Raw genomic sequence first — 16188 nt, 5'->3', positions numbered from 1 at the left:
CCAGATTCCTTGTGCTTTTTACATATTTACCTTCATATACGGTAATCAAATTTCAGTACAAACACAACTGTAGATAAGCAGCACATGGATTTTGCAAGCCTGTTGCCTGCCAAGACTGCTTTCTGTTTGTACCCCGCATCTTTGCAATAAACAGGAAGACACGTAAAGTTTAACCTTTCTGCAGTCATTAACATCTTGGGCTTACGCACCACCAATACACAAAATCAAAGACTGATTTAATATCAGCTCAGTCCTTCCTGCTAACTGACTACGTTCTGATAGGCATGAAGTCCAACAAAGTACCTGAACAGCTTACCTATATAATGCAAATAATCATTATGGGGACTGGAACGTTTCAAGATAAACTGTAAATACTGAAGAGAAAAAAAAAAAATCAGTCTGCCCTCTTTAATGAAATCCTCAGACTTTCCTACTGATTCTCCAAACATTTCAGACAAAACCCACACATGCACACACAAAAATAGCAAGAAGCTTGGTTTAAAGGTTGGCTTCCTTTTGGGAAAGAAACAAAAAAAAAAAGCTATAAAATTCAGAGAAGGCAGAAACTTTGTCCTGACCAGCCTCATGGTGCAGCATATAAGACAACGTGCAAAATTTGTCATTGTTCACCGAATCCTCTAATACCAAAACACAGTTATGCAAGGGTGAAAAGCTGACTTCTAGACAGTGTAGAATGATGTTAGTTTAAAAGTTTCCTAACATAATTTCAATGTCATAGTTTGTTTTTCATGTGTTATTCTCAAAGACGCAAGATTGAATTACAGCTAGTTTTTCCTACCAAAAGCCAGGTGGGGTGTTCAAGCCTCTGAGGGAGAACTGAGCCAAATATATGTGATTACATGGTATTTGGAAACATGATGAAGGTGAGCAAAAAGCAAGCTGCAATTACTGCTTGAGTTTTCAAAGCCTTCTGTGCAAATAAAAAATGAGGTGAGGAGAAAAGGTCCAATCCTTCTCCCTGCAGAAAGAGTTAGCTCACACGGAAGATGCCAGCCAGCAACTCTGCCAGTTGGCCAAAGTTTAGCAGAATTTTGCTCCTGCTCACATTCTGCTGGGTCAGGAAGGAGACTGCTGTTTCTAATGAAAAAGGAGAGCAGTCATCTAGACTAACTGCTGCTGTGCAGTGTTGCACTCTCAAAAGATAGAGTATCTGATCGGGTGAAGATCTAACATACATTCCAGAAGACCGCTGATTATCAGTCAGTTCCCATCACTGACCTGTTCTTTCTTTATAGATACTAATTAACCAGTCTGTTAAAAAGCAGTGATTGCCCTTTGCTTCCATAAAGCTCTCTCTTTATTCTACTTGCAGAGAAAAGTTAATCCACAGCCACGCCATTGCCAGAAATCCTCCCACCCACTGCTCATCCCTGCCACCACTGGCATGTTTCACTGTCCTGAGCTACCGGCAGTGTTATGGTAGAGCACAACAAATTGCACTTCACTGTTTCAAAACCCTATGACCCCGTTTCCTCCTAAGACATTATTTTACGTCTGTATCTATCTTGAAGCTATCCTACTGTATCAATTTGTACTAATTGACAAATTTTCAGATGTCAAAGTATTGAAGGGAACAGTGAAATTTTTAGTGGCTTTCATAACGAGTACTAATGCCACTGCAGAAGGAGCCTGGAATACTTAATTCCTCCATCTAGAACAAAAAGCACATATAATTTCTATGCACAGATGTCAAGAAAGCTGAAAAGAAATTGGTACATCTGTAGGGCACAATGGGCACAATGATGAAAAAGAGTCTTCTAGCATCAGCTAAACCAGAAATGCACATATTGTTTGGCACAGCCAAGCAGAAGCACAGAACAGATGTGACTGCTCTGTCGACATCCAGCACAGGGCAACTAATAGGCGCAAAAGACAAATGAGTATGACCTGATCAAGATACAGCCAGCTGAAGACAAAAATAAGGTCATTAACATTTAAAATGGGTAAGCTCCAAAACAGCCTTGCGACGGAAGCCAAGGAAGACAGGAAAATACAAAACAAATGACTTGAGGTGAAGCTTGGTCAGTTTATGGAAGGGGTTGGATGATTTGGTGTCTGCATAAGCAGGGGACTAGACTTTGTAATTCATTCAGTTCCTGAGTGCCTGATGTTCCTTCACCTCTGACATATTGCTCCAGGTCAAAACTCTGCTTGGGGAAATTTTCTTGTGTAAGTCTTACTGGAGTGAGGATACTGGCAGAAGAAATGTCAATGTTTCTAGCATCTCTACTGAAACAGATGGGTTGTTCTGAAAGAAATGAGTCTTTATTTTTTTAAGGCTCATATACTTCCAGAATGATCACTGCCATTTCAGAACCCAGACAAAAACTTCCTGTTAAGATGATACGGAAATTATTAATCTGCTGTGAAGTACACACCTTAGCATCAACAGAGGTCTTACAAGCTCTTCTGATTTTCTTACATGTAGTGCAGTATTCTGGAAAGTTCTACAGGATGCAGTTCCTCATATCACACTCCTGGGAGAATCTCAGCTTTCATGTTAAAAAAACCCAAAGCAAATAAAAAAATATTTTCCTAGCCTTACAGTTGGAAATGAGACCTCAATAACTAATAAAGGCTCAGAAACCTGAGGAAGAATAAAAAGAAGCCATTATTTTCAAACTGCATGCATTTTCTGTCCTGACTCATTATTACTGAATATTTGTAGGTTGCAATTCTCATCAATGCAACTCCCTACAGTGACTTTAAGGTGTTCCAGAGAAAGCCTCCCCAGTGAAAATGCAGGCAAAGGACAAGTCTGCTTTCAGATACAAACAGGAAATGAAAGCAAAACAGTAAAAGTGAGGGGGAAAAAAAGGTCTGTAGAAGCTATTGCACCAACAGTTGCCTACAACACATATGACAGGCAGATAATTAAATGCAAAGAAACAAAGACAAGAAGTAAATTGTTCAGCTTCATTGTACACTATATAAGTTGATGCTCAAAGACAATCATGCAGATAGTCCATTGTGATGTTTCTTAGAATTTTCTGTCAGATATTTTCAAAAGTGTTTTTTTCCTAAGTCATCACAATCTAGGTTTGCCACAAAAACTGGCGTAGCAATGACAATATCAAATCAAGTCTACAGTTCTGTTGAGAAAATAGGAAGATATGAACTAGAAACAAGATTGAAATCTGCAGCAAAAACAAGAAGGGACTGAAAGCATGGGCGATGCTGGGCAAGCACAGTTCTCTCTGAACATTTTGAAACTGGACAAGGCTTTTTGGCTGGAATCCACACCATAATTTGCACCAGTCAGAATATGGACATCCTAACTAAAAAGCCAAAATGGTGAGAGTGGAAATGTTCTCCATTGCACAAATTCCTAATGCCTAAACAATTTACCTTGGCATGCTCTTTCTTGTAGGAAGTTGTTCAAGAAACAGTTGTGTGGTTTTCAAGCTTGCCTAGTAGTCAAAGCATTGTAATTCATCTGACCAGATAATAAGCTTTTTTTACTTATACCAAGTGAAACAGGATAATGTAGCTTTAGGTGCTCCCAGGTACAGCTACGTGATGTACGTTTGTACAATGTATACAAAAGAAAATCACAATTATCAGAATCTAATACCATTTACTGAAAAACAGTTACAGATAGATTACAAAGCTGCTATTAATGAGATCCATATCAGTCCCAATGGGAAAAAATCCAGATGTGTTTCTGTTACTCTGCTGCACAATAAGACTTCACATTGTAGTGCAGGATGCACTGAGGGCAGCCAGTTGTTACGATTTAAGGTTCAGACAGCGGCTTTTTTCTTCCTTTAACCAGATGCAAAACCCTCCAGGGATTTTTTGCATCTCACAGGCTCTGACTGGGAACCTACACACAAAAAAAAGGCCAAAACATATACCCCAAATGGAAAGTGTGTTTGTCAGGGGGATCTTTTCCTCCCTGGTGCCAGTGCCAGCAGATCCTTCTATAACTGGAGAGAATGTTTGATATGGAAGACATAGACCCTGTGCCCAGTTTAATGTAATTCTCTATCTCCTCTTTCACCTTGTTAATTCCAGCCCTTAGCCCAAGAGTGATCTGTAAAGTAACACGCATTAAAATCTTCTAGATAATATCAGCACTGTTTAATATAAGCCTCTCTCCTTTGGTCCCATGGTTTTAAAAATAAACAAGTATTTTAACAAAACAAGGCTAAGACACTGAGCTTATAAAGCTTCTTTCTGGGTACTGCTTCCAGAGATAAGCCACAGAGGCTGGACACTGAAGCAAGTTTCCACGTAAGAGGCCATCTGACAAAACTGAAAGGATTTACTGACTCAAAGAGCAAGTGGGTACAGTGGGGAAAACTGCAAACAGTAGACAGCACAGACAGCTATATCCTTTCTTCATCACCCCACACAGAAAGAATCTGGTTTGAGTTAAGAGATTAGGAAGGGAAGAGACTGAAGGTGCAACTTGACTACTCTGACAAAGAAAAGAACCATGAACCATGCTGACCTCTCCTGTCCTACTTGCGAAACGTGCCAAAAAATTAAGACCTATCCTTCCAGCCAGCACACTTAGTGGCCTTCTCCGACCATGATCCTATGCTCTGTTGTGTCCCCAGCTCAAAGTTCAACATAAATCTGGCAAGAGACTGTGCAGCAACAATGGCATCCACATCAGTAATTTCAAAGGACTCTGCTCCAAAACTTGATAGATACCTGAAGCGCAAGGTAAGTTCTCAAAAGCTTGCTCTCCAAAATACTATCAATCTTTCAGAGGAACTGATATCCTCCCTGATTCACTAATCAAAGCAGACAGGCCTCCCAATTATTCTTATTGCACCATCTGAAGAACAGTACGACAATCCTCCTCATTCCAGGAATGGAGCTTTACAATGAGATGGCTCATTTCAACAAGTTCCCACAAGAAAAGCCAGTAGAAAAAAGGATGCTGCTGGTTTATGCATTTGAGATTTATGTAAGTCACTGAAATAAATACTAAATATTATTAGCTACTAAAGGAAATGGTTATGATGAAAATTGAGAGGATTAAAAAAACACACAAATAGGTCTTCTCTTTCAGTACCCTTGATAAAGAAAGCACTTCTCCTATAACTGTGGGAAAGAAAACAAGACATAATGGTGAAAGTTAAAATTACACATCTTTTGGCTGTTATCAAACGGAGCTACAGCACATGGACAAAGTGCAGTCTGAGTGATCCCAAGTTCCAAACCAAAGAAATGCTGCAGGCATATTAATCATCGGCATTTACATTTGCTCCCGAATATTACAAAGAGCAATGAATGTTGCTCATCCACTACTTTTGTCCCAGTAGCAACATTTAACTGTGTGAACTGCATTTGGCCCTTATAGAAAGCATCAATAGGACCACTCCTACCATTGATACTCTCCCAGAGGCCCCCTCAGGCAACCCAATATTAAGTAGTTTCGGTGCACAGCACTGCTAGTTGACACAGAGATCCTGCCACACCCTGGAGTTTTCCATACCTTTAGTGAGTGGGTGGAACAAGGTAGGAGAGTGATCTTCTCACCCAGCATCTCCACAGACCCATCAGGGAGCCACAAAAGAATCATAGAATTTAGGTTGGAAAAGACCTTTAAGATCACCAAGTCCAAGCATTAACCTTACACTGCCACGAACACCATGTCCCCAAGTGCCACATCTACACATCTTTTAAATACCTCCAGGGATGGTGACTCCACCACTTCCCGAGGCAGCCTGTTCCAATGCTTGACAACTCTTTTGGTGAAGAAATCTTTCATAATATCAATCTAAACCTCCCCTGGCGCAGATTGAGGCCTTTTTCTCTTGTCCTATCACTTGCTACTTGGGAGAAGAGACTGACATCCACCTTGCTACAACTGCCTTTCAGGTAGTTGTAGGAAGTGGCAAGATCTCCCCTGAGCTTCCTTTTCTACAGGCTAAACAGCCCCAGTTCCCTCAGCCACTCCTCATAAGACTTGTTCTCCAGACCCTCCACCAGCTTACTCTCCGCCTCAGCCTGGAATTCTATCTATTCTCTGTATTTTCTTAGCATCGAGTTTTGGTTTATTTTCTCATTCTTTTGTTTGCCCACCTATGTTTGTCTAACCACTTAGATGGCCTACACAACCATTACAGTATTCAAGCACTCCACAAACAATTACTTACAATTTACATCTGCCAAAGAAAGTGTTCGTGTTTTCATTCAACCTCTTCAAGGTTTTAAAACTAATTCCATGAAGGTATTCAACTCTTCTCTCCAGACATTTTGGAATTAGACATGGGCAAGAAATCTCTCCATTACAATGACAAATTGCAGTCATTTTGTTCTTGTTTAATCTTACTTTTAAGAAAACAATCACCTTGGTAAGAAAAACTAGAAAAGTCATGGAAGCTCACAGCCTAAAAAGTGAAAGCTTTGGAATGCACTGGCAAAAGAAAACGAAGACCATAATATAAATAATGAGTAATCTTAATTATGAGCTATTTCTAATGTCTTATCGTCTTAAGTACTTCTACCCTCCAATAAATCAAGAAATACTCAATCACTTCTTTGAGCTTACTGAAGTACAAGAGAAGAAATAACAAGAAAAAACCCAAGCTGTAACAAAATCCCAGAAAACATTTTCACTGCCCTTCTAAATTTTTCCCCAATAGTTATTTTTCTTAAAACAATTTCCCCATATAAGCTTAAAGTAGTTTAAAAAAGTTAAACCCCACAACCCCATCTAATTCAGGATACTCTTAAATCTCCCTGTCTAAACAGAAAAGTTGAAGGACTACTTTAGCCAAGTATCCCTTGATCTCACTGACAAGAGAAGCAGCAGATTTTCATTAGCCAGTAAAATAGAAACACTGTTGGCCAAAAGGAGAACTTCCCACAAGTATTTATGGGTGCTCTTTGGGCAAGCGTTCAAACAGACTCCAAACAGACAACCACAGAGTAAGAAAACAGTACAATATCATCCCACATTACTTGCTTTGCCTCTGTAACGCTCGTGCTCAGCCCTCCTGAACTGTACCTTTCTTTTGGACGTTTTCCTTTTCCCGAGTTGCAGACCAAGTGTACTTGGCAGTGAAGTTCACAAGCAACACAATTATAAAACCTGCAGATTCTCACGTCAATGCTGTGTAAACATCACTGTCAAAACTTCAGCCTACAAATAACTGAAGAAAAGATCTTCAGAGACAATTAGCACTTTGTTGAATTCAACAGAAACTGCAGTAACCTGTCTTTTGAAAATATCAAGTCACTCACTACCATACTTATCTTCTAGTAATTAGTACTGAATATTCCCAGAGAACATTTTTCCACTGCAACAGCCTCATACATGCTCTGCAGCAATGGCTTTCATTTTAGTATCTTGGCCAGTCATGAAACTAATCAAATCAACAGCCCTTTTGGTGATACTAAGCTTTAGAGGTACAAAACAGGTCCACTCCCGTCAACTTTTATCAGGTAACCTTTGAAAAACAGCATCCAAGTTACAGGGATTAGTAACTCCCACACTAAGAGCAGGAATTGGAAGTAAAAATACAAGAGCAGCTCTAGTACAAATAAGAGTAGGCTGATGTGCAGCAGTATCAACAAATTGCTTGCAAACCTGCCCGTAGCCAGCACAGCTTTGGAGAATCTGTAACAGTGTGAGCTTTCATTCCATGGCTACTTATTTCTTGATATCAAAAGTGTACTTAACGCTGCAAAGCACAAATCTGCACAAGCTTTGCCTGCTTTGCTTACTGCTATCACCCACCGAAAGCTACCATGGGCATTTCTTGAGCCTGGACTCTGAGGGCAGTGATCTCGAGGCACTGAGCTGTGCAAGCATTAACCATCAACACTAATCCTAGAACAGATGCATGGGGATCAGAGATGTCTGCTTTCTTGGCAGTTACAGGTACTGCATCAAAATTGGTGTCTGAGGGGGGAAAGGGGGCAAGAGTTGCTTGATTTTTATCTTGGGATTATTTTTGTTAAGAATTCATCAGTTTGCTTGCCCAATGGTAAGGAAAATCCTACCTAAGGATGCCAGTGAGCTGTGCTGGGTCAGATCAGAGTTCAAAATCTCTTTTCCAAAAATGGCAATAAATGGATATCAAAGGTAAAGCAAGAATGTGGCAAAGAGATAAAATATTTCCTCCCTAACATTCACACAGCTTTCAAACATTTTCAACAAAGCGGATATCCTGAGCTTGATGTGGTTTGTCTAATCAGCAACCCCCCTTTCCCTCTCAGCAATGGATCCCTCCTCTAAATGTTTGTTCAGACTCCCCTGGAATTTGTACAGACATTTTGCAGCCATCATATGCTTTGGCATGGAGTTGCCCAGGTATATATGACCTGATGCATGAAGAATTGAATCTTTTTTGTTCTGATGCATTGAAGTAGAAACACATTATGCAGAAAGACTGTATCAGTGTTTTTCCCCTTCTACCTTTCTTCCCTGTAGTAAACGCCAAGAGAGAATTCAGTGCAACTCAGCCAGAAGACCCACCACAAAAGATCAGATCTCCCTCTGCTCTCTTGGTTCCTTCCCCTCGGACACTAACAGGCACGTATGTTTTTATCCCATTTATTACACATCCAGCTGCCTCAGCAATCACATCACCTCCTACCTCTCAATCCCCCTTTACCCTCCAGGTCTTCCCTTATTCTGCCTTTGGGATTTGATGCTACCAAGCTTGAAGAAGTTTTGTTTTATGCAGCTCTTATCTGGGAAGCACACTCTATATCTCTGCACAGCGGAAGCCTTTATTATGTTCCTTACGTGTTCCTCAGCCTGTATCTCACAAAGGTCTCAGCTGGCTCCCCTGGTGTCTACCTCAAGCCACTTGCTCTCACCTACTAGGTGAGCAACTACCCCTTTTTGGCCTGGCAAACCACTTAGCAACTTTTAAAATTGGGAAGTACTGCAGGCAGTAGTCCTTATGCCACCACATAAGGAGCCCAGCCTCCTCCTGTGTTCACACAGGACATATTTCCCTAAGATATTTGGTAGCTGTAGATGGCTGGCAAGTTTCAGATTTATTGTGTATGACTGAAAACCTGTCTCTGCACAATGTAGCTCCCAACAAGAGCACCAGAAATGAAGTATCTGCAGAGGACTGAAGGGCCATACATATGCAGTGAGCCACAGCTGCTTTCTGGGAAACAGTGCACAGGCACAGGAACCACGGAACGCTCAGGAGTGGTCTGGGCTTCCAAGCTGGTGAAGAACATGAAGTCACTACATCCACAGACTGCACTGAACAAGAAGCAGCAGTCACAGCAGTTATCAACTGCTTTAAGGAGATCCAATCTTGCTCTTCTGAGCTGGCCAATGCTCTTCAACAGCTGCACACAAGGACTGAAACACTAGCCTTCAGAAAGGCATATTTCATAAGGAGATGAGGTCTGTCCAGATACGAATGACAAACAGCCACATTACTCCTCTTTACCCACTAGCTAGCGTGGGAATAAAGCTCATACACAGGAAAACTGCCTCTGTAGCAATGTCCTGCAGCTGTCAAAGACCTGGCATGTGAACAAGTCAAGCACAGGAAGAAGAGAAGTGCTACTGGAACCCTGGCCAACCAAGCACTTTCAGAGTCTCAGCGTGACAGCACGAAAGTAGGTGACTATAGAGACACTGTCCCATTCCACTTTCTGTACCTTCGACATTCATATGTTGTCTCTACTGACCTGCAGGAAGTACAGTAATATGTACGCTTTGACCCAGCAATACTGTCTTAAGACCCAGTCTTGTGTGGGAAGTGTTGATGAATTACCTCTGGAAGACACTGAAATCACTCAACCAGTTAACTGAGATTAGATTAGCTAGTAGGTTTGGAAAAATAATATGTGTGCAGCCACACATGTTTTTACTCAATTACATGACAGTAGAACGTGTATTACTTCAAGCATCAAGGCTACACCAAATCAGATAAGCAATCCCACCTAAAATCAGAAACAGCAACATACTTCTGACAAGAGTAAAATAACTTTGTACTAAGCCACAGTGGAATAAACTGACCACAAAACCACCAGCCCCTATCGGCTTCAAAATCAATGCCTTAAAGAGCAAGAATTCACATTCTTAGGTTGTGGGTTGTTTTTTTGGGTTTTTTTTTAATCTTTTATGATAGCCATTTATTATTATTATTACTTAAAATCTATTATTATAGTCATATTACTTGTATATGATGATCTCTTATTCAGATCCTGTCTTGGTAAAGTCTATATGGTTCATAGAATCATAGAATCACAGAATAGTGAGGGCTGGAAAGGACCTTAAGATCATCTAGTTCCAACTCCCCTGCCATGGGCAGGGACACCTCGCACTAAACCATGTGGCCCAAGACTCCATCCAAACCTGGCCTTGAACACTGCCAGGGATGGAGCATTCACAGCTTCCTTGGGCAACCCATTCCAGTGCCTCACCACCCTCACAGTAAAGAACTTCTTCCCCATATCCAACCTGAACTTCCCCTGTTTAAGTTTGAACCTGAATTGGTTAGGCCAGTTTGAAATGTGGTCTATTTATATTTGAGAGCCAAGACGGGTTAATGTTAACGCAATTTTCTACTTTTCTGCCATTCACTAAATTGCACACACCTATGTTTTCTTCTCTGCAAACTAAACAAATCACATTTTCCTTCATACAGATCCAATCCTTCCTAGAGAGACAGGCTATGATTTTATTTTTGAGTAGATCAGAAAGCAGGTCTGAAGTACGTATGCAGGCAGGCAGGTCTTCTCTACCACTACCTCTTCTTAGCAAGGAGTAAAAGAGGAAGAGCAGAGGATCAAGGCATGAGCTCTGTAGGGCTTCTCCTAGAGGAAGCGTGATAGAGCTGGGTATGAATGAGCTTCTGAAGGACAGGGAAGGAGTGCTGCAGTGAGAGGACAAGAGAGGAGACAAACAAGTAAGGGAAAACCAACATTTTGAGAAAAGCCAGCTTGATGGTGGTAAAAGCTGTTGGCTGGAACAACCTAAAGGCCTACCAGTTTTAAGCAATCACTTTTTACATTGCTTCTTCCACCCCCTCCTTCCTGTAAAGTCACATCACATCAGCTCATGTCCAGGAACTGCCTGACATACTGCCTACACACCGCAATTCCTGTGGATCTGATGATATTCACCAAACTACTAGTGCGTCACAGCGGTTCCTGTCACAGCACACCTCAGCAGCACTGAATGTCATGCCAGAATTTGCTCTTCCAGGTGCTCATCGTGGACACTGGCTTGTGATTTGAAGAACTAAGAAGATATGACAAGGGAAGTGGTAAACACAGGATTACATATACCACAGGACAGGCTCTCTGGTGACTGGGACTAAAGAATTTACTTTTTTAATCCCTATTTCAGAGTCTAAATTCAGAGCCTCTAAATTCTGCTCAGAATCCATCTGAGACCAGCCCTTGCAGCTTAGCAGTGAACAAGTCAAAGGCTCTGCCATCAAAGAAGCCACCAGAACCTCTGTCTTTTGAAGTTTCTAGGGGCCTTCAAAAGGTGTAAGCTGTACTGTAAGCAACCTAGGATGGAACTGCAGGAGAGAAGCTCGAGGACATGAATGGAATGTTATCCTTGAGCACAGAGATGAAGGGAGGAGGACAATAACTAGTGTGATGGGATAAAAGACAAGTATTTTCTAAGGTGGAAAGGTAAACTCTCCAGATCCTGGTATTGTATGGGAACACGCAAGCAAGCAGAAGAGCAAAAATTTCAGGAAAATACCTGACAAGGAATGAGAAAAAAATTGTAGAAGAGGAAAAGAAAGCAAATTAGGGGAGGAGAAGGCAAAAATACTATGCTGAACATTGTCAATCTCTCTCATCTGCAGTGGGGAGCAGTGATACTATGGACAGCAAATGTTGAAGAGGGCTTGAAGGCAAGCCACAAACATGGAGCATTTATCTCTGTGGCCATGGCAGATAGTTGGAACAGCTTCACTAAGAAGAGTACAAAAATGAAGAAAGGGAGAATGCATTTATAAAGCAGGAGAGGTCAGACTGGTACCAGATTTCTGGCAGGGTAAGAACAGTAATACGCTGTGGGGCAAGCCAGGGTGGACCTGGTGGAAGACAAGAAAGGCAGAGGAATAAATAGCAAGTAAAAAGAGAACGGGGAGAACAAAATGCCTGTCAATGGAGGAAAAGAAGCAGATATAAGGTAATATAAGGAAAGCAAATGAATTGTCGTAAGTGATGCAACAGAAAAAAAAAAGGCAATGGATTGTGAGATTTGGGCCACTACATACACCGTGAAACTTCGGATAGGTCCACACTGCATGACTTTCAATTACAAGAGTTGTGCTGGTTTGTATCATACCATGGACATCTAAATGTTTAGAAGTCTATTTTTAATATTCTCTTAAAGAGTTTTCCTAGTAAGCAAGTTTATTGTGCTGTGGTTTCTCGAGTCCCTTTGCAAGTTTAGGTAATATATTTGCTCCTTCCGTTCCTGCAGCTGAAAGTCTGATTTTAACGAGAGATTGCACATTCTGGTTAGCAGCTCAATCATTACATTCTTAAGCCTCTTTAAAATTCCTAGAAGTATACAGTCTAGGATGGGTGATTTAGTGCTCATTCGTTTAGCAGGGAGAGAGACCAGAACCAATGCTTTAGAGAGATTTTACTGTTCTGAATTTGGTTCTTAAGTGTACAGCTTGAAAGCAAAAAGGAGTGCAGATTTACAAACCCACAACATGGAGAAGAGCTAAGGCTTGAACTAGATAGTCTATCCTCCACCTCCTTCCTGTCTGTACAGATGAAAACAAACATGCCTCTACTTAACTTTCCAAAAATACTTGCTCCTACTATGGCCAGAAGCATGAAGAAAAATAAGCCCTCCAGCTAGTTACAGTGATAGCATTCTATGTCTTGATCAGTGGGCTTCTTTTTAAATGATTAGCAAGGCTGTAATTATGGAAACTGAAACAACAAAGATAACTCAAAGATGAATGAGGCCTTTATTCATGGTATCTCTGAGAAGGAGCAGAGACTCTAAGACAACCAAAGATGAGGCTCCTGGTTGACAAGTTGAATACGAGCCAGCATTGCGCCCTTGTGGCAAAGGTGGCCAACAGCATCCCGGGCTGCATGAGGCAGAGGGCTGCCAGCGGAGCGAGGTAGGGGATCCTTTCCCTTGGCTCAGCACTGGGGAGGCACTGCTGGAGGGCTGGGTGCAGGGCTGGGCTCCCCACTACAAGAGAGACATGGACATAGTGGAGCAAGTCCAACGAGCTAAGATGATTAAGGGATTGGAGCATCTGCCATATGAGGGAAGACGGAGAGAGCTGGGATTGTTTAGTTTTGAGCAGCAGAGGCTCAGGGGGCTGTTATCAACGTGCATAAATATCTGATGGGGGCAGCCAAGAAGGCAGAGAGGTGCCCAGTGTATAGGGCAATAGGAAAAATGTAACATACGAGAAAGTCAATTCATAATAAGAAAACCAACTTTTACTGCAAGGGTGGTCAAACAGGTTGCCCAGAGAGGTTGTGGAGTCCCCATCTGTGGAGATACTTAAACCCAATTGAATATGGCCCTGAGCAACCTATCCCAGGTGACCCAGCTGTGAGCAGGGGGGTTGGACTAGACCATCTCCAGAGGTCCCTGCCTACCCACATAGCCAGTGATTCAGTGATTCTTTTCCCCACAAAGCAAGGAACACTAAAGTTGCAAAAGCTCAATTCTTATCCAGGTCAAATCTTAGAATAAGGGTCTGGTAAAACTCCATTTCATACAAATGCTGTAAGTCTTGCTGACCTCAATCAGCCTAATCAAGTGATAAGATTACAAAACAGAAAAAGGGCATTTAATTTGATTAATACCAGTAGCTATTCCACTGACCTAATGCTTAGCCAGATGGAGCTTGTGAAAACTGGATTTATGCGTACAACTACAGGATTTCCTTCTCTGGAAATCACAGCTTAAATTTGCCATTAAACAAAACTGTAAATCTGTAGCTTTAATGTCGTCCCATTGCTAATGGGCGTATTTACCTGGCATAAAACATGCAAGGATGATTTGGCAAATCTAGTCTGCTCTTGTGAGACCTCACTTGGAGCACCGTGTACAGTTCTGGTGTCCTCAACATAAAAAGGACATGGAGCTGTTGGAGCAAGTCCAGAGGAGGGCCACAAGAATGATAAGGAGACTGGAACACCTCCCATATGAAGACAAGGTGAGAAAGTTGGGGCTGTTCAGCCTGAAGAAGAGAAGCTGCGTGGAGACCTCATAGCAGCCTTCCAGTATCTGAAGGGAGCCTCTATAAGGATGCTGGGGAGGGACTCTTCATCAGGGACTGCTATGATACGACAAGAGGTAATGGGTTCAAACTTAAATAGGGGAAGTTCAGGTTAGATATAAGGAAGAAGTTCTTTACTGAGGGTGGTGAGGCACTGGAATGGAAGTGCCCAAGGAAGTTGTGAATGCTCCATCCCTGGCAGTGTTCAAGGCCAGGCTGGATGGAGTCTTGGGTGACATGGTTTAGTGTGTGGTGTCCCTGCCCATGGCAGGGGGGTTGGAACTAGATGATCTTAAGGTCCTTTCCAACCCAAACCATTCTATGATTCTATGATTCTATGTGTTTAAGTGTAAATCCCCGGACTCTTACTCTGAACTGAGGGTGCCCCTCCAAATTCAATGCCTCCTGCAGAATAGACATAAGGAAAGCAATGAACTACTCCTTTCAGTTGATGTTGAAGAAGAGAAATTAATTAACCAAAATGGGGAAGTGTAAGTCAATGTTTGCAGTTTAGTCAAAAGTCTCCTAACTATGCAAATGCCCAATGTCTACCCACACCATTTAACACCTTCAAAGTTCAAATGATAAATAAATTAACACAAGAGTTCTGTGACACAATGGGCAACTGTGCTGGGAGACTCAGGACTATCATACAGCCAGCAGTGCTGCTGCAGGCAAGGACGAAAGGACAGTGACAGAGCAGAGATTAAAAGAACAAGAAAGCCCAGCACGTCCAGCGAGTGTGCACATTATGACACTGCTGCAAAATGTTAAGTTGTGCTGTAAAGGAAACGGATAGTAAAAGTGACAACTACTCCTCCCTAATGTTTCCTTTTTTTTTATTTTAAAGTTACTCCTCAGCACAGACCTCTGACAAACTACAAAAACTGTGCAACTTATGAACTGGTATAAACTTATACAACTAACAAGTATAAATAGGGAAGCTGCTTCACTTTTGTCCTCAAGCCAAATTAATAATTCAACAATCTGTCAATTCCTCTATAAGTCGTAGCTCCCAATAACCTTATGAAACATGTAGCAATTAGCAGAGAGGTCAGAAGCTTGTAAATGATGCAGCTCAGACATATGATCAGGTTTCATAATTTGAACTCATGAGCCATCTTGGCCAGGAGGACATTTCCCGAATCCAAACACGCCATGTGAGCAACAGGACTTCGGTTTATCTGATCTGAGGTTCATTCCTACATCATTTCAGCATGGAGCCAACTGATCTGACAAAAGATGTTAAGCAAGAGACTGGAGAAAAGAAGTAATAGTCAGCTCTTGGGTTACGCTGGCAGCTAGATGGCAGGTTTTATTCTCCACAAGTACTATCAAAACCTGCGTCCAAAAAGGTTTTTGAGGCCAGAGCTTCCCAGGCATGAAACAGCCTGTGGGCATCCAAAAAGTGGGTAGGTCACTTAGCATCGTGTTACAATCCCAGGCAGAATCCTTCTGATGATGCCAGGCTTCCTGACAACACAAACACCATGTTCCAGCGATTTAGCAAAGGCCATCAAACCCATGAACCACTGCTCCCACTGCAATTCACAGGGCACAGAACTGCCCTTTATCCAGAGACTTGCCCCTTCTGTACCCAGCAGCCATCCTAGAGCAAGCCCAGTTATCTTCTTCTGGAAGCACCTTAGTCTGCTTAGCCCTTACTTCATTATCTTTCTCTATCTGAATGAAGGAGGAGGAAAAGCTGAAGTTAATCTTTCGCCTGCTCATGAAGTAGGCACCAAGACCATTACATTTATTCCTAAGCCATCTATAACTTTCTCAGACTATTTTCTCTTGAATAGTCCTGCAACAAGACTGACTCAGAAATCATTCTGAGATAAGCTTTATCAGAACAGTTCAACCATTACCCTGTTACACCATTTGAAGGGACAGGCAGAATGAAGGATTGCCTTTCCACCACCACATTAAATTTTGTGCTTTAGTAACTTCCAGTGATTGAGGCCAACATTTCCAAAATAGGATACTC

At 41.8% G+C, this 16188-nt stretch overlaps 1 protein-coding gene across 9 annotated transcripts in view; it reads right to left on the bottom strand.

Annotated features, from left to right (window-relative positions):
* The window catches only part of ST3GAL3 (ST3 beta-galactoside alpha-2,3-sialyltransferase 3), a 199563-nt gene that overhangs the window by 84209 nt on the left and 99166 nt on the right, over nucleotides 1-16188 (bottom strand). The window lies entirely within an intron of this gene.

Source organism: Strigops habroptila, chromosome 8 (genome assembly GCF_004027225.2).
Source record: "Strigops habroptila isolate Jane chromosome 8, bStrHab1.2.pri, whole genome shotgun sequence".
In the NCBI taxonomy this organism is placed as follows: domain Eukaryota; kingdom Metazoa; phylum Chordata; class Aves; order Psittaciformes; family Psittacidae; genus Strigops; species Strigops habroptila.
This window is presented reverse-complemented; position numbering and strand designations above follow the sequence as displayed.